Source organism: Oncorhynchus mykiss, chromosome 15, assembly GCF_057628025.1.
Source record: "Oncorhynchus mykiss isolate SJ-2025 chromosome 15, ASM5762802v1, whole genome shotgun sequence".
Taxonomy (NCBI): domain Eukaryota; kingdom Metazoa; phylum Chordata; class Actinopteri; order Salmoniformes; family Salmonidae; genus Oncorhynchus; species Oncorhynchus mykiss.
This window is the reverse complement of record NC_143036.1, coordinates 9,720,485-9,747,422: the sequence shown is the minus strand read 5'-3', so window position 1 is coordinate 9,747,422 and position 26,938 is coordinate 9,720,485.

The following is a 26,938-nucleotide window of genomic DNA, read 5'->3' as shown; positions in this document are numbered from 1 at the left end:
TAAAGCATTTTTGAAATATGACACAGCGGCTGGATTAACAAGAAGTTAAACTTTATTTTGATGTATTACACTTGTGATTCTATGAAAGTTAAATATTTATAATACTGTAGTTTGAATTTTGCGCTCTGCAATTTCACCGGATGTTGGCCAGGTGGGACGCTACCATCCCACCTGCCCATAAGAAGTTATGGTTCATTGAACAAGCATGGGAAACAGTGTTGAAACACTTTTCAATGAAGATCTCTGAAGTTATTTGTTTTTGAAAGACAGGGTCCTGAAAAAGGGACTTTTCTTTTTTTGTTGAGTTTAAATCTGATAGATACCTATTATTCCCTTTGGTAATCCTCCTGATACAGGTGACAGACACACTTGACATGAAATGACTACAGTAAAAGATGTCTGTATTGTGTCTGTGTGTGTATGCATGCCAGTGCGTGTGGTTGCAAGCTTGTGCTTTGTGTGTGTCACATATTGACTCACACCACCAGGGTAGTTTATTTCTGCAGGATTGTCATCAGAAGAGCTTGGCGAAGGGATTCCACAGTGTAATGACACATGCACTGGGGGAAAACACTAACTAGCTACCGAAACACCGTGTCTCTATGGTGATGGCTATGCTGGTCTGCCAACAGGAGTCTCACAGACTTATATCCTGTAGCAGCTTGTGACCTAACAGGAAGATGCCTAATTCACAGGCTGATGCAAACATCTACGGTGGTGGCGAAATAATAGGCCTCCATTCGCACCACGTTGCGGAGCTGAAATTAGTATTCTAGGACAAAAATGTAAAACGTGTTTTCTCCAAACAGCATTCTGAGAGATGAGCGAGTCGGGCTGGATGTGCTTAGTGCAAGCAATTAGTAAACATCGGCATGAATTCTTAACAGGGAAACATTACACATGGTATTGAATTGTACATAAGTAGTACTCTTGACTATGAGGTCATAGGTTATATTTAAAATAATAACGTTGTGGACGCCACATTACCAATCATGCATTTCTGAGCAATGAGTGACTTATTCTGATAAACAGACCTAAACAGGGAACTCAATCATTTTGTCAGGGTGAAATATAGAGTGTAAAATGTATGGGATTACATGTAATTTTCAGTAGATTGAAATGTTCCAAATGAAAAAAAATTATGGAACACTGGAAAAAGGTGAATTAGAAAGCGAGTTATAGTGGATAAAATAGATTATAAAGGGAGTTATAGTGGATAAAGGTGATTATAAAGGGAGTTATAGTGGATAAAGGTGACTATGAAGGGAGTTATAGTGGATAAAGGTGACTATAAAGGGAGTTATAGTGGATAAAGGTGACTATAAAGGGAGTTATAGTGGATAAAGGTGATTAGAAAGGGAGTTATAGTGAATAAAGGTGACTATAAAGGGAGTTATAGTGGATAAAGGTGACTATAAAGGGAGTTATAGTGAATAAAGGTGAAACATAATGATGTACTGGGCCGTACGCACTACCCTCTGAGGCCGAGCAGTTGCCATACCTGGCAGTGATGCTCTTGATGGTGGAGCTGTAGAAACTTTTGAGGATCTGAGGACCCATGCCAAATCTTTTCATTTCTTCTGAGAGGGAATAGGTTTTGTCGTGCCCTCTTCACGACTGTCTTGGTGTCCTTGGACCATGTTAGTTTGTTGGTGATGACGTGTCTTTGGCTATGCTGGATTAAGTGATATGACATGCTATTCTATAAAATAATTTCTCCGTAATGAATATTACCTGATTGAGCTAATCATGTAAATGTAATTAACTAGAGCGTCGGGGCACCACAAAATAATATTTATAGAGCTGTTATCTTCCGAATAAACTCTTCAGTAATATTTTACATCAATAGCAGTCATTATTAATCGTCACTTTAATTCAGTCTGATCTGAATGTTGTAAATTCTTGGTTATCTTCACAAACTCTGGCTAACAAGTTGAATCAGCAATACAAAATTGGGTTTAATTATTTATTTACTAAATACCTAACTAATCACACAGAATTACACATACACATAATTAATCATAACTTGATTACAAATTACGCCATAAATGAAAACGGCCCTAGCAGGCGGAACAGATATGACAGCTTGTTACACCTATTAGTTCCACCACCCACACATGCAATGACATCTCCTGGTTTCAATGATGTTTCTAGAGACAATATCTCTCTCTTCATCACTCAATACCTAGGTTTACATCCACTGTATTCACATCCTACCTTACCTTTGTCTGTACATTATACCTTGATGCTATTTTATCGCCCCCAGAAACCTCCTTTTACTCTCTGTTCCAGACGTTCTAAACGACCAATTCTTATTGCTTTTAGCCGCACCCTTATTCTACTTCTACTCTGTTCATCTGGCGATGTAGAGGTGAATCCAGACCCTGCAGTGCCTAGCTCCACTCCTATTCCCCAGGCACTCTCTTTTGACGACTTCTGTAACCGTAATAGCCTTGGTTTCATGCATGTTAACATTAGAAGCCTCCTCCCTAAGTTTGTTCTATTCACTGCTTTAGCACACTCTGCCAACCCGAATGTTCTAGCTGTGTCTGAATCCTGGCTTAGGAAGACCACCAAAAATTCAGACATTTTAATTCCAAACTACAACATTTTCAGACAAGATAGAACTGCCAAAGGGGGCGGTGTTGCAATCTACTGCAAAGATAGCCTGCAGAGTTCTGTCCTACTATCCAGGTCTGTACCCAAACAATTTGAACTTCTACTTTTAAAAATCCACCTCTCTAAAAACAAGTCTCTCACCGTTGCCGCCTGCTATAGACCACCCTCTGCCCCCAGCTGTGCTCTGGACACCATATGTGAACTGATTGCCCCCCATCTATCTTCAGAGCTTGTGCTGCTAGGCGACCTAAATTGGAACATGCTTAACACCCCAGCCATCCTACAATCTAAACTTGATGCCCTCAACCTCACACAAATGATCAATGAACCAGGTACCTCCCCAAAGCCTTAAACACGGGCACCCTCATAGATATCATCCTAACAAACTTGCCCTCTAAATACACCTCTGCTGTTTTCAACCAAGATCTCAGCGATCACTGCCTCATTGCCTGCATCCGTAATGGGTCAGCGGTCAAACGACCTCCACTCATCACTGTAAAACGCTCCCTGAAACACTTCAGCGAGCAGGCCTTTCTAATCGACCTGGCCGGGGTATCCTGGAAGGATATTGATCTCATCCAGTCAGTAGAGGATGCCTGGATATTTTTTTTAAATGCCTTCCTAACCATCTTAAATAAACATGCCCCAGTCAAGAAATTTAGAACCAGGAATAGATATAGCCCTTGGTTCTCCCCAGACCTGACTGCCCTTAACCAACAAAAAAACATCCTATGGCGTTCTGCATTAGCATCGAACAGCCCCCGTGATATGCAGCTGTTCAGGGAAGCTAGAAACCATTATACACAGGCAGTTAGAAAAGCCAAGGCTAGCTTTTTCAAGCAGAAATTTGCTTCCTGCAACACTAACTCAAAAATGTTCTGGGACACTGTAAAGTCCATGGAAAATAAGAACCCCTCCTCCCAGCTGCCCACTGCACTGAAGATAGGAAACACGGTCACCACTGATAAATCCACCATAATTGAGAATTTCAATAAGCATTTTTCTACGGCTGGCCATGCTTTCCACCTGGCTACTCCTAACCCGGTCAACAGCACTGCACCCCCCACAACAACTCGCCCAAGCCTTCCCCATTTCTCCTTCTCCCAAATCTGCTCAGCTGATGTTCTGAATGAGCTGCAAAATCTGGACCCCTACAAATCAGCCGGGCTAGACAATCTGGACCCTTTCTTTCTAAAATGATCTGCCAAAATTGTTGCCACCCCTATTACTAGCCTGTTCAACCTCTCTTTCGTGTCGTCTGAGATTCCCAAAGATTGGAAAGCAGCTGCGGTCATCCCCCTCTTCAAAGGGGGTGACACTCTTGACCCAAACTGCTACAGACCTATATCTATCCTTCCATGCCTTTCTAAGGTCTTCGAAAGCCAAGTCAACAAACAGATTACCGACCATTTCGAATCTCACCCTACCTTCTCTGCTATGCAATCTGGTTTCAGAGCTGGTCATGGGTGCACCTCAGCCACGCTCAAGGTCCTAAATGATATCTTAACCGCCATCAATAAGAAACATTACTGTGCAGCCGTATTCATTGATCTGGCCAAGGCTTTCGACTCTGTCAATCACCACATCCTCATCGGCAGACTCGACAGCCTTGGTTTCTCAAATGATTGCCTCGCCTGGTTCACCAACTACTTCTCTGATAGAGTTCAGTGTGTCAAATCGGAGGGTCTGCTGTCCGGACCTCTGGCAGTCTCTATGGGGGTGCCACAGGGTTCAATTCTTGGACCGACTCTCTTCTCTGTATACATCAATGAGGTCGCTCTTGCTGCTGGTGAGTCTCTGATCCACCTCTACGCAGACGACACCATTCTGTATTTTTCTGGCCCTTCTTTGGACACTGTGTTAACAACCCTCCAGGCAAGCTTCAATGCCATACAACTCTCCTTCCGTGGCCTCCAATTGCTCTTAAATACAAGTAAAACTAAATGCATGCTCTTCAACCGATCGCTACCTGTACCTACCCGCCTGTCCAACATCACTACTCTGGACGGCTCCGACTTAGAATACGTGGACAACTACAAATACTTAGGTGTCTGGTTAGACTGTAAACTCTCCTTCCAGACCCATATCAAACATCTCCAATCCAAAGTTAAATCTAGAATTGGCTTCCTATTTCGCAACAAAGCATCCTTCACTCATGCTGCCAAACATACCCTTGTAAAACTGACCATCCTACCAATCCTCGACTTTGGCGATGTCATTTACAAAATAGCCTCCAATACCCTACTCAACAAATTGGATGCAGTCTATCACAGTGCAATCCGTTTTGTCACCAAAGCCCCATATACTACCCACCATTGCGACCTGTACGCTCTCGTTGGCTGGCCCTCGCTTCATACTCGTCGCCAAACCCACTGGCTCCATGTCATCTACAAGACCCTGCTAGGTAAAGTTCCCCCTTATCTCAGCTCGCTGGTCACCATTGCATCTCCCACCTGTAGCACACGCTCCAGCAGGTATATCTCTCTAGTCACCCCCAAAACCAATGATTTCTTTGGCCGCCTCTCCTTCCAGTTCTCTGCTGCCAATGACTGGAACGAACTACAAAAATCTCTGAAACTGGAAACACATCTCCCTCACTAGCTTTAAGCACCAACTGTCAGAGCAGCTCACAGATTACTGCACCTGTACATAGCCCACCTATAATTTAGCCCAAACAACTACCTCTTTCCCTACTGTATTTAATTTATTTATTTATTTTGCTCCTTTGCACGCCCATTATTTTTATTTCTACTTTGCACATTCTCCCATTGCAAATCTACCATTCCAGTGTTTTACTTGCTATATTGTATCTACTTTGCCACCATGGCCTTTTTGCCTTTACCTCCCTTATCTCACCTTATTTGCTCACATCGTATATAGACTTGTTTATACTGTATTATTGACTGTATGTTTGTTTTACTCCATGTGTAACTCTGTGTCGTTGTATGTGTCGAACTGCTTTGCTTTATCTTGGCCAGGTCGCAATTGTAAATGAGAACTTGTTCTCAACTTGCCTACCTGGTTAAATAAAGGTGAAATAAAATAAAATAAAACACACGAAAAGGGGCTGGGTTTGAGTGAAAGAGCGGGAAGCCTGAGGAACAAAAGGCGAAGCTGTGCTATCGTAAATACAGCATCTTATGCATTCTAAATTACCACCCATTTGGAAAAGGAAAATGCAATAAATATTTAGGTTTGCTTTGGTAGGTTGGTGGTAGATGGAAGGCCGTGTTGCCCAACCGAGCCCTTTGTCCTTTGAAGAATGTCTCTTCTGGTAATTGGATACGTTGTAGTAACGTCGTTGTGTGGTAGACGGAATACTCTGTCTGTTCCTTCCTAACCTGCATTTGCAGCTGCTGTTGCTAATTCAACGGCTAGGAGGTATCACTTCTGTAGTGAATAAGAGTTCAAAGTTCATACCATTCGCAACCAAAGCTCACGGTGATGTTGACTTCGTTCTGTAGTTATTATCTGAACCATTCTGACATCGTACCGTCGTCCTCACATCCGCGGAACAGGAGGTTATGTTGTCGTCAAGGCTTTATTTAGGAAGGGAGAAAAGGGGTGTGTTTCATAGTTTACAACCTATGTCTCTTCATGTAGGCGGGCCACTGAGTCGGGCCTAATTCACTCATGAAAACCCAAATCTCACATTTTAGAAGCTAAAATCACATTTCATCCCATCACGAATAATTTCATATTCAAACAATTAAATTAAACAACAATTCCATGTGAATCCGATAACTCTGATGTGTAGACTTTCCACTGTAGAGTTTATGTCATCTTATCATTGATGAGAATGTCTCAGATGACAACCGAACTGACATCATATTCATTAAGGACCACCGCATATGTTCAATTGGTCGGATTACCAGAATATAGTTCATTTCCCCCCACCTTCTGATGTTCCCAGAATCTCTATGTTAATCAAGGTGTTTGCAAATGTACCATCAGTAGGGTGGACAGAGGAAAAAGGGGGGAAGAGGTATTTATCACTGCCATAATCCCCAGGCCAATGTCATGACAGTGATGTGGACAGCATGGAACTTGAAGCTCTCAACCTGCTCCACTACAGCCCCATTGATGAGAATGGGAGTGTTCTCGGTCCTCCGTTCCCTGTATCCACAATCATCTCCTTTGTCTTGATTACATTGAGGGGGAGGTTGTTGTCCTGGCAACACCCAGACGGGTCTCTGACATCCTCCCTAAAGGCTTTCTTGTCATTTTTGGTGATCAGGCCTACCACTGTTGTGTCATCAGCAAACGTAATGATGGTGTTGAAGTCGTGCCTGGCCGTGTAGTTATGAGTGAACAGAGAGTACAGGAGGGGACTGAGCACTTGGTAAGGATCAGTGTGGTGGATGTGTTTTTTCCTAACCTTACCACCTGGTGGTGGCTGACAGGAAGTCCAGGATCCAGTTGCAGAGGGAGGTGTGTTAGTTCCAGGGTCCTTAGCTTTGTGATGAGCTTTGAGGACATTATGGTGTTGAATGCTGAGCTGTAGTCAATGATTAGTATTCTCACTTAGGTGTTCCTTTTGTCCAGGTGTAAAAAGGAAGTGTGGAGTGCAATAGAGATGCATCATCTGTGGATCTGTTGGGGCGGTATGCAAATTGATGTTAATCTAGAGTTTCTGGGATAATGTTGTTGATGTGAGCCATGATCAGCCTTTCAAGGCACTTCATGGCTACAGATGTGAATGCTACAGGTCTGTAGTCATTTAGGCAGGATACCTTAGTGTTCTTGGGCACAGGGACAATGGTGGTCTGTTTGAAACATGTTGGTATTACAGACTCAGACAGGGAGAAGTTGAAAATGTTAGTGAAGACACTTGTCAGTTGGTCAGCGGATGCTCGGAGTACACGTCCTAGTAATCCGTCTGGCCCTGCAGCCTTGTGAATGTTGATCTGTTTAAAGGTCATACTCATGTCGGCTGCGGAGAGCGTGATCACACAGTCGTCCAGAACAGCTGGTGCTCTCATGCATGTGTCAGTGTTACTTGCCTCGAAGTGATCATAGAAGTAATTTAGCTCGTCTGGTAGGTTCGTGTCACTGGGCAGCTCTCGGCTGTGCTTCCCTTTGTAGTCTGTAATAGTTTGCAAGCCCTGCCACATCCGACTAGCATCACAGCCGGTGACACTTTTATTGACACTTTGCCTGTTTAATGGTCCGTCTGAGGGCATAGCGGGATTTCTTATCAGCTTCCGGGTTAGAGTCCCGCTTCTTGGAAGCTGCAACTCTACCCTTTAGCTCAGTGCTGATGTTGCCTGTAATTCATGGCTTCTGGATGGGGTGTTTACGTACTGTCACTGTGGGAATGACATCATCGATGCACTTATTGATGAAGCCAGTGACTAATGTGGTTGTACCCCTCAATGCCATCGGGAATCTCGGAACATATTCCAGTCTGTGCTAGAAAAACAGTCCCGTAGCTTAGCATCTGCTTCATCTGACCACTTATTTATTGACCGTGGTGCTGGTGCTTCCTGCTTACATTTTAGCTTGTAAGTAGGAATCAGAGGGAGATAATTAAGGTCAGATTTGCCAAATGGAGGGTGAGGGAGAGCATTCTACCCCCAGAGTAAAGGTGGACTAGAGTTTTTTCCCTCTGGTTGCACATTTAACATGCTGGTAGAAATGAAGTAAAACAGATTTAAGTTTCCCTGCTTAAAGTCCCCGGTCTCTAGAAGCGCCGCCTCTTGATGAACCTGTTTGCTTATGACGGTATGCAGCTCATTGAGTGCAGTCTTAGTGCCAACATCGGACTGTGCTGGTACGTAGGCATCTACGAAAAATACAGATGAAAACTCTCTAGGTAGATAGTGTGGTCTACAGCATATCATGAGATACTCTACCTCAGGTGAGCAAAACCTCGAGACATCCTTAGATATTGTGCACCAGCTGTTGTTTACAAATATACATAGACTGCCACCCCTTGTCTTTACCAGAGGCTGCTGCTCTATCCTGCCGATGCAGTGTGTAACCCACCAGCTGTGGGTGCAGGGCGCCAAATTCAAAACAACAGAAATCTCATCATTAAAATTCCACAAACATAGAAGTATTTCACATCATTTTAAATATAAACGTGTTGTTAATTCCACTACAGTGTCCGATTTCAAAAAGGCTTTACGATGAAAGCACACCAAACGATTATGTTAGGTCTGCACCTAGTCACAGAAAAACACAGCCATTTTTTCCAGCCAAAGAGGAGAGGAGTCACAAAAAGCAGAAATAGAGATAACATGAATCACTAACCTTTGATGATCTTCTTCAGATGACACTCATAGGACTTCATGTTACACAATACATGTATGTTTTGTTCGATAAAGTTCATATTTATATCCAAAAATCTCACTTTAGATTGGCACGTTACATTCAGTAATGTTTTGCATCCAAAACATCCAGTGATTTTGCAGAGCCACATCAATTTACAGAAATACTCAAAATAAACATTGATAAAAGATACACCTGTTATGCATGGAACTTTTTATAAACTTCTCCTTAATCCAACCGCTGTGTCAGATTTAAAAAAAGCTTTACCGAAAAAGCACACCATGCAATAATCTGAGTACAGCGCTCAGATAACAAAACAAGCCATACAGATATGTGCCATGTTGTAGAGTCAACAAAGTCAGAAATAGCATTATAAATCTTCACTTACCTTTGATGATCTTCATCAGAATGCACTCCCAGGAATCCCAGTTCCACAATAAATGTTTGTTTTGTTCGATAAAGTCCATCATTTATGTCCATATACCTCGTTTTTGTTTGCGTGTTTAGTACACCATCCAAACTCATGACGCGCGGGCAAGTCCAGGCGAAAGTTCAGAAGAAAAGTAATATTACAGTTCGTAGAAACATGTCAAACGAAGTATAGAATCAATCTTTAGGATGTTTTATTCATAAATCTTAAATAATGTTCCAACCTGAGAATTCCTTTGTCTGTAGAATTGCAATGGAACAGAGCTAACTCTCACGTGACCGCGTGTGATCAGCTCATGCCACTCTGGCAGACCTCTGACTCATTCAGCTCCCATTCCCCCTCCTTCACAGTAGAAGCATCAAACAAGGATCTAAAGACTGTTGACATCTAGTGGAAGCCGTAGGAAGTGCAATATGACCCTATAGACACTGTATATTCGATAGGCAATGACTTGAAAACCTACAAACCTCAGATTTCCCACTTCCTGGTTGGATTTTCTCTCAGGTTTTTGCCTGCCATATGAGTTATGTTACACTCACAGACATTATTCAAACAGTTTTAGAAACTTCAGAGTGTTTTCCATCCAAATCTACTAATAATATGCATATTTTAGCAACTGGGCCTGAGTAGCAGGCAGTATACTCTGGGCACCTTATTCATCCAAGCTGCTCAATACTGCCCACCGGCCATAAGAAGTAGTGGATAGAGGTGATGTATATATAGAGAGTTAGTGGACAAAGGTGAATTATAGAGGGAGTTAACAGTGAATAATGGTGAAATGAGAGTTAATGGATAAAGGAAATATTATGGGAGTGAAATTGGATGAAGATTAAATATAAAGGGAGTTATAGTGGATAAAGGTGACATTTTAAAGGGAGTTATAGTGGATAAAGGTGACATTTAAAGGGAGTTAAAGTGGATAAAGGTGAAATATAGAGGGAGTTATAGTGGATAAAGGTGAAATATAGAGAGTTAGTGGATAAAGGTGAAATTTAAAGGGAGTTGAAGTAATACCAAGACACGGTGGGCCTATTGACTATTTTCTTCTTTCTTTTCTTTTACATCAAAGCACTTTGACTGCCCTTCTCTCTCTCTCTCTCTCTCTCTCTCTCTCTCTCTCTCTCTCTCTCTCTCTCTCTCTCTCTCTCTCTCTCTCTCTCTCTCTCTCTCTCTCTCTCTCTCTCTCTCTCTCTCTCTCTCTCTCTTTCTGTCTCTCTCTCCCTCTGTCTCTCTCTCTCTCTCTCTCTCTCTCTCTCTCTCTTTCTGTCTCTCTCTCCCTCTGTCTCTCTCTCTCTCTCTCTCTCTCTCTCTCTCTCTCTCTCTCGCTCCATTGGTATTCATGGTGGGTTTGATGAACTGGAGAGAGGAACACCAGGCAAAACTACTCTCATACCTCCCTATTAAAATGCAGACAAAGTGCAGGCCATAAAAAGTTCCCCAATCACATCTAATACATTACGCACAAGTGAAAAAACTCACAAATAGCCCTTTTAATCTCACTTTATAGCCACCAGAGTGATATGAAACGTACAGATAAATATTTAAATCGTGCTCTTTGCCGTTTGCAAGGACTTGCAAGTCGGTTTCTTACTAGGGGCACAAAGAGATAATGGCAGTCGACAAGTCAGGATATTATGTTGTGTAACTAAATTCAAAAAGAGGACATTCAGAGCTCAGCGGCCAATTTTCTTCCCATTTACTAATCAATGTTTTCCTTTTCACTCAGAAATAGCTCCCCCTGCTATTGATTCAAGCATGATTAAAAATGTATTGATTAATTCTGGTGCCAGGGGAACAGATGTTGTTGAGGTTTTTACCTCGGAGCATTAGCTGCAATAAAAGTATATTGCTCAAAAGCCCGGATTCTCCGAAGGTTCAGTTCATAAAGGAAGAGCAAAGGAAAATCAGCAATTTACCTCTGAAAAAAACTCCTCTTCACAACTAGATCTCTCATGGCACCAGGAAAAATGACCACATGAGCCTTTATTTGACGATTTATACGCTGGTGTCAGAAAGTCAATGTTGTCGTGTGTGTTCGGATGTGACAATATTAAAGACATCATTTAACCGAAAAATTTCAAATTACAAGCATTATTTTCTTCCATCAAAATTGGTCAGATGACTGGCCTCAATCCAAAATGATTGGGAAAGATTGGTGTCATTATTCCTGGCCAAATATGCAGCAATTAGCCTGGTCAGGGAAAATGTAATGACAGAGAGCATGAGAGGTGTTATGTTATAGTTAAGGTGTGGCCTGTGTATTTCGTGCATGGGGTCACATGGGTGTGCGTCTGTGTTTTGCAGAGGGCAGAGGTTGTACGAGTTGTCACAGGAAGGCAGCACACACACACACACACACACACATACATACAGTACACACACACACAGACAAACACACACACACATAAATACATACAGTACACACACACATACATACATACATACATACATACATACATAGATGCGTACATACATACATACATACATACATACATACATACATACATACATACATACATACATACATACATACATACATACATACATACATAGATGCGTACATACATACTGTACATACATACAAAGTTGAAGTTTACATACACTTAGGTTGGAGTCATTAAAACTCGTTTTTCAATCACTCCAAACATTTCTTGTTAACAAACTATAGTTTTGTCAAGTTGGTTTGGACACCTATTTTGTGCCTGACACAAGTCACTTTTCCAATGATTGTTTACAGACAGATTATTTCACTTATAATTCACAGTATCAAATTTCCAGTGGGTCAGAAGTTTACATACACTAAGTTGACTGTGCCTTTAAACAGCTTGGAAAATTCCAGAAAATGATGTCATGGCTTTAGATGCTTCTGATAGGCTAATTGACATCATTTGAGTCAATTGGAGGTGTACCTGTGGATGTATTTCAAGGCCTACCTTCAAACTCAGTGCCTCTTTGCTTGATATCATGGGGAAAAAAAAAACAGCCAAGACCTCAGAAAAAAATTTGTAGACCTCCAAAAGCCTGGTTCAGCCTTGGCAGCAATTTACAAAAGCCTGATGGTACCACGTTCATCTGTACAAACAATAGTACGCAAGTATAAACACCATTGGACCACACAGCAGTCATACCACTCAGGAAGGAGACGTGTTCTGTCTCCTAGAGATGAACGTATTTAGGTGTGAAAAGTGCAAATCAATCCCAGAACAACAGCAAAGGACCTTGTGAAGATGTTGGAGGAAACAGGTACAAAAGTATCTATATCCATAGTAATACGAGTCCTATATCGACATAACCTGAAAGGCTGCTCGGCAAGGAAGAAGCTACTGCTCCAAAACCGCAATAAAAAAGGCAGACTACAGTTTGCAACTGCACATGGGGAAATGTCCTCTGGTTTGATGAAACAAAAATAGAACTGTTTGACCATATTGACCATCGTTATGTTTGCAGGAAAAAGGTGAGGCTTGCAAGCCGAAGAACACCATCCCAATCGTGAAGCACGAGGGTGGCAGCATCGTGTTGTGGGGGTGCTTTGCTGCAGGAGGGACTGGTGCACTTCACAAAATAGATGGCTTCATGAGGAAGGAAAATGAAGTGGATATATTGAAGCAACATCAAGACATTAGTCAGGAAGTTAAAGTTTGGTCGCAAATGGGTCTACCAAATTGACAATGACCCCAAGCATACTTCCAAAGTTGTGGCAAAATGGCTTAAGGACAATAAAGCCAAGGTATTGGAGTGGCCATCACAAAGCGCTGACCTCAATCCCAAAGAAAATTTGTGGGCAGAACTGAAAAAGTGTGTTTGAGCAGGGAGGGCTACAAACCTGACTCAGTTACACCATCTCTGTCAAGAGGAATGGGCCAAAATTCACCCAACTTATTGAGGGAAGCTTGTGGAAGACTAACCAAATCATTTGACCCAAGTTAAACAATTTAAAGGCATTTCTACCTAATACTAATTGAGTGTATGTAAACTTCTGACCCTCTGGGAATGTGATGAAATAAATAAAAGCTGAAATAAATAATTCTCTTGTCACACCCTGGTCAAAGTATTTTGTGTTTATCTTTATTTATTTGGTCAGGCCAGGGTGTGGCATGGGTTTTTGTATGTGGTGTGTATTTATGGGGATTGTAGCTAGTGGGGTGTTCTAGCTAAGTCTATGGCTGTCTGAAGTGGTTCTCAATCAGAGGCAGGTGTTTATCGTTGTCTCTGATTGGGAACCATATTTAGGCAGCCATATTCTTTGAGTTTGTCGTGGGTGATTGTCCTTTGTGTCCTTAGTGTTAGTTTGCACCAGTTTAGGCTGTTTCGGTTTTCATTACGTTTATTATTTTGCACTGTTTGTATTTAGATTCGTGTTGCTATAGTCAATAAACATGGATCGTAATCTACACGCCGCATTTTGGTCCGACTCTCCTTCTCACGAAGAAAACCGTTACATCTCTCTAATATTATTTTGACGTTTCACACTCTTAAAATAAGGTGGTGATACTCACTGACCTAAGACAGGGAATTTTTACTTGGATTAAATGTCAGGAGTTTTGAAAAACTGAATTTAAATATATTTGGCTAAGGTGTATGTAAGCTTCCAACTTCAACTGTACATGCAAACATGTATACATACAGTACATAAATACATACAGTATAAATACACACAGACACACATACATCATTGTTCAATAGTTTGGGGTCACTTCGAAATGTCCTTCTTTTTGAAAGACAATTAATTATTTTGTCCATTAAAATAACATCAAATTGATCAGAAATACATTGTCAACATTGTTAATGTTGTAAGTCACTATTGTAGCTGGAAATGGCTGATTTTTAATTGAATATCTACATAGGCTTACAGAGGTCCATTATCAGAAACCATCACTCCTGTGTTCCAATGGCACGTTGTGTTAGCTAATCCAAGTTTATAATTTTATGTTAGCACAGCTGAAAAGTGTTGTCCTGATTAAAGAAGCAATACAACTGGCCTTTTTTTAGACTAGTTGAGTATCTAGAGCATTAGCATTTGTGGGTTCAAATACAGGCTCAAAATGGCCAGAAACAAAGAACTTTCTTCTGAACTTTGTTCTGAGAAATGAAGGCTATTCCATGCGAGACATTGCCAAGAAACTGAAGATCTCGTACAACGCTGTGTACTACTCTCTTCACCAAACTGGTTCTAACCAGAATAGAAAGAGGAGTATGGGATGCCCTGGTCCACTACTGAGCAAGAGGACACATACTTTAGAGTGTCTAGTTTGAGAAACAGACGCCTCACAAGTCCTCAACTGGCAGCTACATTAAAAAGTACCCACAAAACAACAGTCTCAGCGTCAACAGTGAAGAGGCGACTCCGGGATGCTGCTCTTCTAGGCAGAGTTCCTCTGTCCAGTGTCTGTGTTATTTTGCCCATCTTCATATTTTCTTTTTATTTGTCAGTCTAAGAAATGGCTTTTTCTTTGCAACTCTGCCTAGAAGGCCAGCATCCCGGAGTCACCTCGCCACTGTTGACGTTGAGACTAGTGTTTTGCGGGTACTATTTAATGAAGCTTGTACGAGATCTTCAGACCAATGAGTGGGTTTTCCTGTGTGTCCTACTTCTTGTTTCACGTACATCACATCCATTACAATAAAGATAATAATTATATCATTAATACTAGATTATTTGATTGAAAAAAAACAATGTCAATGCTAACTATTTTCTCTTGGAATTTGAAAGGCCTAAACGGTCCTATTAAACATTGCAGCTGTCTTGATCTCGTAGCAAGAAACCATGTTGATATAGCAATGCTCCAAGAAACACACCTGTTCCAAAAGGACGCACAGAGAACAGAAAACTATTTACACAAACTGGCTGCCTTTTCATCAGCCCCAAACACAACTAAAGGTGTTCATCATAATGATACATAAGAAACACTAATTCACCATCTTGGGTAAAAGCAAAGACCAAGAAGTCAGAATAACTTTCTTAAATTTGTCCTTAAAGGAAAGAAAATTGCATTTATTAATGTGTACGCTCCAAATTCATATGATCCTAATTTTTCTGATTATCTGAACAGCATATTGTTAGAATTACCTGAATTACATATGGTTATTGGGACAGACATGAATGCCATTTTGGACATGCGGGACGAATCTAATAAAACAAATGACAATGCACATGCAACTAAGGCTCTCCAGCATATACTCTCTGATTACAACCTCATTCATGCCTGGCGAGTACATATTCCTTAAGCAAAAGAGTACACTTTCTACTAAAACAGGCATACATCATTCTCACAAATGGATTTCATAATATTATCTTCACCCACACTTACTACTGCCAACTTCAAATTTCAGAATCTCCGAAAAGAGACACAAGATGACTGTCACGCCCTGGCCTTAGTATTCTATGTTTTCGTTAATATTTTGGTGGGGCCAGGGTGTGACATGGGGATTTATGTGGTTTGTTTTGTCTGGGGTTGTTTGTAGTTATGGGATTGTGGTTAGAGTAGTACTCTAGGTAAGTCTATGGTTGCCTAGAGTTGTTCTCAATCAGAGGCAGATAGATGTTTATCGTTGTCTCTGATTGGGAACCATATTTAGGCAGCCATATTCTTTAGGTCTCTTGTGGGTGATTGTTCCTGTCTTTGTGGCACCAGATAGGACTGTTTTGTTTTTTTCTTGTTTTGTAGATTGTTGTACTTTCATCTTTATTAAAGATGCACAAAACTAACCACGCCGCATTTTGGTCCGCCTCTCTTTCCCCAGAAGAAAACCGTTACAATGACATTTCAACATTTCCTAAGTACAAAATTCTACATTCCGAGATCAATTTGAAATTGAACTAAATTAATTTATAATGATTTATAAAAATTCAGTCGATGACCCCCGGATTCTTTGGGATGCCACCAAAGGTTATTTTAAAAATATTACAACTGAAACATGGGAATTACTATGAGAACCCAAATTAATCAGTCAAAGATTATCCTGCTTCTATAAAGAACTGTACACCTCTGATTATAAATCCACACCAAGCAGTACTAAGTCCTTTCTAAGATAATTAAGAACTCTTCTTCTATCCACCTCGCTGAAAGCCCAAATCTCTCTCAATGAACTCAAAAGGGCATTAGATAACAAGAATAAAGGTAAATCATCTGGATGGGAAGGTATTCCTCCTGAGCTTTATTTAACATTTTGGAATCAGTTAGGTCCACTATTGCTTGAAATGATTAATGCAGCCGTTCACAAAGGTTCATTTGGGAGAGATGTGCATAGAGCACAATTTGAACTTTTATTAACAAAAAGGTAAGGATGCCACCCAGTGATTTCACTATCACCCACTATCTTTAATAAACACAGACATTAAACTGTTTTCTAAAATGTTGTCGTCCCGTCTCAAGACTTACTTACCCAAATTGACCCACATGGACAAAAGCAGGTTTGTTAAAAAGCGTTTATCCTCAGATAACCTTCGTCGACTTTTACATATCTTAAATGCTGCATCATTGTCGATTGGGATACAGTCCACATGTCTTAAATGCTGCATCATTGCCGATTAGGATACAGTCCACATATCTTAAATGCTGCACCATTGTCGATTGGGATACAGTCCACATATCTTAAATGCTTCATCAGAAACAACAGTTCCTTGGGCTGTATTATCTCTCGATTCAGAAAAAAAGCTTTAATAGACTAGAATGGTCATATCTCTGGTCTTTCTTGGAACACATGGGAAATGGCTTCAATTTCATTCATATGATTAAAATGCTATATGCCAATCCCTCAGCCATAATTATATTAGGTAATATCTGCTCTGTTCCGTTCAGAATCACTAGAAGCAGCAGACAAGGTGATCCAACTGTGTCTTTGATATTCTCATTATCCATGGATCCCCTGGCCCAGGCAGTTTGTCAATCGAAAGAAAATAACACATTTCCCCAAAATCTATTAATCACTTCATTTCATTATACACGGATTATATTTTACAATATCTAGACAATGTATCTCAATTGCTCCGAAACGCATTGAAGACCATAGATAAATTCAGCATCATCTTCGAGTTATAAAATTAATTAATCCTAACCAAATCAGCCCTACCTCCTCTCAGGGCCCCAATGGAGGACTCCGTCACTACTTATGGAATACCAACCGTTTTCCATGTGAAATAGCTGGGATTAGATATACTTCCTTCTTTAGATAAAACTATTGCCAGAAACTTTAACAGAAAGCTTAAATCGATTGTCTGGCCTCAGCAGATGGAATAATATCCTAGTTGCTTTAACCAGCAGAATATCTATTATCAAAATGAATATATTGCCACGGGTGATTTCCGCTGTTCAAGGCTTCCCATGGCTCCCCCCTCCCCTTCTGGAAATATGGCAAATGATCCCTGATAAAATGTACAAAGATGGAAGGACGGAGGTGATTCATTTTCACCTTTTTATTATAGATGCAACATCTGGCCCAGGCACTTTGTCAATCGAAGGAAATAACACCAATTTCACTAAAATATACTGATCACGTCATCTCATTATACACAGACAATATTTTGCTATATGTAGACAATGTATCTCAATTGCTCGTTAAGACATTGAAGATCATAGATCAAATCGGCATAATCTCAAATTATGGAATGTATCTAACCAAATCAGCTCTACTGCCTCTGAATGCCCCAAATGGAGGACTCGATCTCTCCTTATGGAATCACAATTGTTTCCCATTTTACAGTGGCTTGCGAAAGTAATCACCCCCCTTGGCATTTTTCCTATTTTGTTACCTTACACCCTGGAATGAAAAAATATTTTGGGGGGGTTTGTATAATTTGATTTACACAACATGCCTACCACTTTGAAGATGCAAAATCTTTTTTTTTGTGAAACAAACAAAAATGAAAACTTGAGCGTGCATAACTATTCCCTCCCCCCTCCCCCCAAAGTCAATATTTTGTAGAGCCGTTTTTTGCAGCAATTACAGCTGCAAGTCTCTTGGGGTATGTCTCTATAAGCTTAGTACATATTGCCACTGGGATTTTTGTCCATTCTTCAAGACAAATCTGTATTCTCAGGGTGATGAGAGGTTTTGGGTTTGCGCCAGACATACCGTTTTCCTTGATGGCCAAAAAGCTTAATTTATGTCTCATCTGACCAGAGTACCTCCTTCCAAATGTTTGGGGTGTCTCCCACATGCCTGTGGCTTATTTTTCTTTAAGCAATGGCTTTTTTCTGGCCACTCTTCCTCTTCTGTAAAGCCCAGCTCCGTGGAATGTATGGCTTAAAGTGGCCCTATGGACAGATACTCCAATCTCCGCTGTGGAGCTTTGCAGCTCCTTCAGGGTTACCTTTGGTCTCTTTGTTGCCTCTCTGATTAATGCCCTCCTTGCCTGGTCTGTGAGTTTTGGTGGGCAGCCCTCTCTTGGCAGGTTTGATGTGGTGCCATATTTTTTCCATTTTTTAATAATGGATTTAATTGTACTCGGTTGGATGTTCAAAGCTTCAGATATGTTTTATAACCCAACCCTGATCTGTACTTCTCCACAACTTTGTCCCTGAACTGTTTGGAGAGTTCATTGGTCTTCATGGTGCCCCTTGCTTAGTGGTGTTTCAGTCTCTGGGGCCTTTCAGAACAGGTGTATATATACTGAGATCATATGACAGGTCATGTGACACTTAGATTGCACACAGGTGGACTTTATTTAACTTCTGAAGGTAATTGGTTGCACTAGATCTTATTTAGGGTCTTCATAGCAAAGGGGGTGATTACCTATGCACACACCACCTTTCTATTTTCCTTTTGTTGACATTTTTGAAAAGTACTTTTTTTAAATTTCACTTCACCAATTTGGACTATTTTGTGTATGTTCATTACATGAAATCCAAATAAAAATGCATTTAAATTACAGGTTGTAACCAACAAAATACGAAAAACGTCAAAGGGGATTAATTATTTTGCAAGGCACTGTAAATATTTGGAAGTAGATATATTGCCTTCTTTAGATAAAACCATTTCCAGAAAAATTTACAGAATGCTTAAATCAATTCAATCTGATCTCAGTAGATGGAATAATCTCCACGTTTCCTTAACAGGTAGAATATCTATTTTTTAATTGAATATATTGCCATGGCTGAATTTCTGGAGTTGAATTCTTCCCATTTCTCCCCCATCTGGTCATTGGGATAAAATTCACAGTACGCTTTCAACATTTTTAAGGTAAACGATCCCAGATAATATTTAAACATTTACAGAGGGAAAGACATAGGAGAACTACCTGTACCAAAACGTTAAAAAAAAAAATTCAGGCTCTATTATTTCGCCCCATCCTAAATGGTTTGGACATGATTCTTCTGCCTACAGGCTGAGGATAGAGAGAAAAGATGTTGTCTCCTATTGCCCTGGAAGAGGTAGTCTTCACTGATATATCCATTCAACAATGTAAACTACATTTTGATCCTATTATTACTCACACAATTTCTATTTTGTGAAAAAATATGTAAACAATATAACTGGGAATCAAAATGACATGCCCATGCTCCAATTTTCAGAACAATGCCTTGTGATCTGGAGGACGGCCTTTTGTCCCCCCCCCCCCCAATGATCCAAATGTGGAATAAGCACCATTGCAGTTATCATGGACAGTAATGATTTGAGAACATTCCAATATTTGACAGATATATATACACATTCCCAGGCAACCCCTTTTGTCTTCATTTGCTATGCTGATTTGGCAGGTGCGTGTTGGGTAGCATGGTTTCCAGGTGGGGAGGGAGGATGCAGGCTGGTTTGATGCGGGCTGGTTTGATGCGGACTGAGGAGTGGGGATTGGTCTGGGTTCTTTTTTTTTCATTTATTTGATTGTTTTTGTGCCTGTTACCCTCTGGAAAAAAAGTACAATACAACAAAAAATACAAAAAAAGATCACAAAGGAAGAAGGGGAAATATGGATTGCGTGTGTATATGTGTGCCTGTGTGTATGTGTGTGTGTGTGTGTGTGTATGTGTGCCTGTGTGTGTGTGTGTGTGTGTGTGTGTGTGTGTGTGTGTGTGTGTGTGTGTGTGTGTGTGTGTGTGTGTGCCTGCATAGCTTTTTTATATATACTGTATGTGGGTGTGTGGGGCCACTTTAAGAGCATTGAGAATTATATGCCCACCAGCCCAGTGCAGTAGCCTTACACAGAGCGCTGCTACGATGACTGGAAACGTCTCTCTTGGCACACATTTAGATAGATAGGGCTTCTCATGGCCCAGGGGCCCAGGGACATACTGTAACCTGGTTGAGGTAGACGGTGGAAGTGTGGAAGGTATAGCAAATCCCTTGGAGGGAATCAGAGAGACAACGACAAACTCATCCACAGGAGCTGGCATCGCCCCAAAGTGATGGACAACCTTCACAACCCTCGTCTCTTTCCTTAATCACAAGTCAAACTGATGGCTTTGACTTGAAACTGGAGCAACTGGAGCAACTGGAGAAACTGTAACAACTACTTCAACTGTAGCAACTGGACCAACTACAGCAAATTGAGCAACTGGAGAAACTGGAGCAACTGGATCAACTGTAACAACTACTTCAACTGTAGCAACTGGAGGAACTAGAGCAAATGGAGCAACTGGAGAAACTGGAACAACTGGAGAAACTGGAGCAACTGGAGAAACTGTAACAACTAGTTCAACTGTAGCAAATGGAGCAACTGGAGCAACTGGAGCAACTGGAGCAACTGGAGCAACTGGAGAAACTGGAGCAACTGGAGAAACTGTAACAACTAGTTCAACTGTAGCAAATGGAGCAACTGGAGCAACTGGAGCAACTGGAGCAAATGGAGCAACTGGAGCAACTGGAGCAACTAGAGCAACTGGAGCAACTGGAGCAACTGGATTAACTGGAGCAACTGTATTATACGTACATGTTATGAAGCATGAATAGAAACGTTTTGTCCTGTGAAACACATTAATCAATGCCCACATTAGTTTATAATCCTGTCTCATGTCCTGTCGCTATATTAGTTGTATAAGTAATACAGTGTACTATACAACAAAACTGGTGATGAGGAAGAAACTTTCTCATGTTTCTGTTCATTATTTTTGGTAAAAGTCTGAGTTTCATTAGCGTAGCACCCCTTATTATCGGCATATTCAACAGCTTTGAAGTGTGATCAAGCCATCAATGTTTTGTAATTATTGGTGTAAAAATGTTAGCTAACGGGTTTGAAATTAGCATGTTTGACAATTCAGTGGAAATACTACTACTATCAGCTTTTTGATAAGCGGTTAAGCAAAGCAATATGTCCTGTATTATCGACATACATACATAGTTATTGGCCACCTTACTATTTTGTTCAATTACAAGATATATCTGTTTAATTTTGTTCAAAAAAGGACACCAATCTTGCATCCAAAGTGTTTACCAGATTGTTGACTAATTGGCTAGCCTTCCAGTCAAAAAAAATGACTTGCCTGTCAACTGTTCATTGCGTAGCCCGGGCGCCCTCCTGCAGACTCTTAAAAATGTTTTCTCACCAAAATCTTCTTCATTGTTGTAACCAAAAATTGTCTCATTATTTATTTTAAAGATGAATCTTTTGTTTTGAGAAAGTAGACAACATATTAATACTAACATAAATGAGTATGAAAAATTAGGTAAACAGTTGAATATTAAATGATGTGTGGTCTGTCGCGCAGTCGAAATTTACAATATACTGCATAGCTTGTCCCACAAAATTTGTATATATTACTTTTTTGAAAACTCTCAAAACCTAATTTAACTTACGTAAACTGCAATGAAAATTGATGGTCAGCTGGCTAGAATGCTGTCTTTATTTGCTAAACACACAGTTATTTTACAGACCATTTAAATGTTGAGCTCGTGGTGATTTAATCCTCCAACCACTAGAGAGTGTCTGAAGTTAGGGGAAAATTAGGCTATTTTTTTTGCTGTAGAAAGACGCTAAGAAAACGTGGAGCTAGCCAGTTGAGTGATCCTAGCTAGCTTCTGATGTCACGGTAACGAGAGCCTTGAGGGATAGGAAGAGTTTTGCTGAGGGAAAAAGTGAGTGAAAATAAGAAAACAAAAGGCTGGGAGTAAAGGACCGTCTGAAAAGTGTGAGAAATAAAAATAATAAATCAAAACTGTCTTCACTGGTTGGAAATATAAGAACATTTGATGAATCTGGAGCAATGGGGTTCTTACACAGAACGTTTGGAGTACTTTGCTTTGGCAAATGGAAGTAAAGCAGATGTAGCTGTGCCAACATTTTTTACTATTACGGGAGGAAAAGCATTCAATCTAATTTATTTTCTTTTGGCCCTTTTTCTCCCCAGTTTCGTGGTATCGAATTGTTAGTTACAGTCTTGACTCATCGCTGCAACTCCCGTACGGACTCGGGAGAGGCGAAGGTCGAGAGCCGTGCGTCCCCCGAAACACAACCCAACCAAGCCGCACTGCTTCTTGACTCAATGCCCACTTAACCCGGAAGCAAGCCGCATCAATGTATCGCAGGAAAAATCGTACACCTCGCGACCATGTACAGCACCCAGCTTACCAAAGGAGTGCGTGATGGGACAAGGACATCCCTGCCGGCCAAACCCTTCCCTAACCCAGACGACACTGGGCCAATTGTGAACCGCAGCATCAATTTCCTGGCCGCGGCTCAAACCCGAATCTCTCGTGGCACAGCTAACACTGGGATGCATTGCCTTAGACCACTACACCACTCAGGAGGCCTCGATATTCAGGTTTCATATGAGAAATCATGAGGGGGAGTCAATCTCACAGTTTATGGCTGTATTGAAACAGTTATCTGAACACTTTGAATTTGGGCGATCACCAAGGGACACTGGACGTTATGGGTTAGTGTGTGGCAACGAGGCAGTTAAGAAACGGCTTTTGACTGAGAGTAACTTAACATTGCAGAGAGCAATAGAAATTAGTATGTCAATGGAAATGGCAAATAAAGACGCACAGCAGCGAAGTGCATCGACCCAAGTACATGAGGTGTCTTTGGGTTTTAAAGAACAAAACAGTAGGTGGCTATCGCTGTAGGAAACCAGGTCACCAGGCAGAGGAGTGTTGGTGCAAAGACTTAGACTGCAGAAGTTGTGGGGGAAAAGGGTCACATCGAACGTGAAAACAAAAAGCCACAAACAAAAGTACTGAACAAAGGGAAAGCGACTTCAGGAAGTACAAATAAAAAGTGCATAAAACGGAGCGTACAGAGGATGAACAAAGTGATACCCTGTCTGAAGGGGAAGAATCTTTGCACGTTTTGTCCATTTTAGACAATGGATATATGGGTACTGGGTGACACCACTACTGGATGGAAACGCAGTACGGATGCATGTGGACACTGGAGCAGCCATATCTTTTCTGTCTGATGGCTGCATACAAGGAGAAACTACATCCCCTCACACTACAGCCCACAAAGATGATGCTGAAAACATACACCGGTGAGATTGTTCCAGTGAGAGGAAGTGTGATTGTTACGGTGGCGCTCAACACACGGAAGGTAATGCTACCACTCTACTTCGTGAAAAGCAACCATCCAGCTTTGCTGGACGCACATGGCTGGAAATTCACATGGTTCCAAAAGAGGACAACTGATATTGAGGAAAAACTCAGATGTGTTCAAAGGAGAACTTGACAGTATAAAGGACATAACAGTTCAACTGACCGTAAAACCAGAAAGCAAGCCAAAATGCTTCAAAGCTAGACCTGTCCCATACGGCATAAAACCAAAAGTTGAAACTGAGCTAAACAGAATAGTTGAGTGTGGAGTATTGGATCCAGTGAACGTAAGTGAATGGCCTACACCTGTCATTCCAGACATAAAAAAAGATGGATCCTCAGACTGTGGTGATTTCAAAGTCACCAATAACCCTGTCTTGACTGCTGAAAAATATCCACTATCCCTCATTTATGACCTCTTTTCTTGTTTAGCTGGAGGACAGAAATTCAGTAAGTTAGACTTATGTCAGGCCTATTGTCACGATCGTTATAAGGAGTGGACCAAGATGCAGCTTGGTATGTTTCCATCCTTTATTTGGAATAGAAAACTTTAAAGAACAAAACAACAAAAAACGAACAACCGAAACTAATATAATGCTCACATAGACAAGATCCCACAAAGCACAATGGGAAATGGCTACCTAAATATGATCCCCAATCAGAGACAACGATAAACAGCTGCCTCTGATTGGGACCCAAAATGATTCACCTAGATAACCCACCCTTAAATACCACCCCGACCTAACCAACATAGAGAATAAAAGCTCTCTATGGTCAGGGCGTGACACCTATCTACAGATGCATATGGACCAAGAGTCACAATAACTGTTGACCATAGTGACTCACAAAGGACTGTACAAGTACTAGAACTGTTGACCATAGCGACTTACAAAGGACTGTACAGGTACCAGAGGCTTCCTTCTGGAATCAACTAAGCTCCGGTCTGGTTTCAGAGAACTATGGACCAGATACTGATTGGGCTCACTGGGGTCCAATGTTAACTCAATGATTTACTCATCACCGTCAAAGACGAGCAGGAACACCTGAGAAATCTGGACATTACACTACAGAGACTAGAAGAGTACAGTCTGAGGGTCCGGAAGAACCCTCCCGAACTTCTGTTGAGTACCTGTCACCGACATTCCAGGGCTCCACAAGGCGCCATCAAAGGTGAAGGCCGTCGTGGACGCTCCATCAAAATGGAACATAAGTCAGCCGCGATCGTTCTTAGTTCTGCGGATGTACTACGCAAAGTGTTTGCCAAACCTAGCTAAAATTTTAAAGCCACTGCATTAACTTTGGAACAAAAGCAAACAGTGGAAGTGAGGAGGCCTTCAAGAAAGTGAAAACTTCCACTTCAACCCTAACTTGCCATTACAGTTAGCATGTTATGCATCACCTTAAGACGTTGGTGCTGTTGTCTCACACATCATGCCATCACGAAAGAAAGGCCAATTTATTTTGCTTCATAGACGTTAACTATGCACAGATAGAGTGTGAAGCACTCGCCATCGTGTTCGCAGATAAGACGGAGTTAAGAGATGTCATCAGTTTCTGTTTGGCCGACGAATCACACTGCCGACGGACCATAGTCACCTTGGTCCCCACACCGGCATTCCGTCACTCGCAGCCAGTCGCGTGCCATAATGGGTGTAACTTATCTGGGCACCAGAACGACATCAAGTACAGAAGGTCTGAGCAGCACTGCAATGCAGACGGCCTTTCAAGGCTTCCCTTACCTGTCCCACACACTGAGCACTCCCAGGCTGAAATCTTCAAGTGACGAAGTGGCGAACGGCCCAGTTACGTTGGTCCAAGTGAAAAAGTTCTGAGGTCATGGACATTGTCACTCGTGGTAAAGGAGGAGAGCTCTCTGACAGCCCTACCTGGTAAGGAGGAACGAGCTCACATTTGAGTCTGGATGCTTGCTATGGGGCTTTCGAGAGGCCACTGAGAAGGCATGTGCTTAAAAATCTCCATTCAGGGCACTGTGGCATGGTGTGAATTAAGAAAATTGTACACAGCTGCTTTTGGTGGCCAGGTTTGGACACAGCTATTGAATACAAGGCCAAGTCATGTTATGCATGTCAACAGATGAGAAAATGCCTCAGCTAGTGCCACTACACCCATGGGACTTCTCAGAGGAGCCTTGGCAGTGAGTCCAGATAGACTATGCAGGCCCACTGGAGGATCGTATCTTCTCAGTCGTAGTTGACGCACACAGCAAATGGCCTAAGGTCACAGTGATGAAGAGCACCTCAGCGGAGAGAACCATCGAAGAGCTACAGTCAATCTTCAGTCGCTTCGGCTTGCCGACGCAACTCGTTAGTGATAATGGCCCCCAACTGGTGTCTGAAGAGTTCCGATCATTCATGAAGCAAATGGAATTCAGCACATCGTCAGCGCCGTATCACCCTGCAACGAACGGCCTCACTGAAAGATTTGTCCAGATGACGGAGGAAGCTTTAAAATCATCACAAGGGAACGGGTCCCTCATTAGGCGCCTAAACACCTTCCTGTTGACCTACAGAAACAGCCCCCATGCTACATCCAAAGTTGCACCCGCATCAGCCATGATGAAAAGACAGCTTCGCACGTGACTCGACCTCCTGAGACCTCCAAAGACTAAACAGGTCAGACACAACAGAGAGCACAGGTGGAGAGACAGAAGCTGGAGAGACAGTTCTTGCTCGGAACCACTGTAAAGGTCCATAGTGGATACCGTCAACATTGGTCGCACAAACAGGCCCTGTGCCCTACACAGTTCACACAACGGAGATCATCTGAAGGAGACACGTGTATACATTTTTGCCAGGAACCAACCTCAGGGATGACGCATGTCAAGTGACCTACCATTGACTACGAGCCCTCAACCGAACATCCATTGCAGCAACCTAGACATTTTGCCGACTCACGGTACTGTTGCACCCCAGTCTGGGCATGCACCACCAGTACATCATAATTTCCTTGGAAGAGAAAGACGACCACCCTGAAAGGTTGAAAATGTAGTTCAGACTAACCTCTGATATAGGGGCAGAATACACCCCAGGATTAAATCTAGGCACTGAGGCAGTTACCTCTCTTTCCCTAGTTCAAAAAAAGGTTATTTTGAAAAGGTACATTTATTTACTTTGAGAGAACTGTGAAATGTTA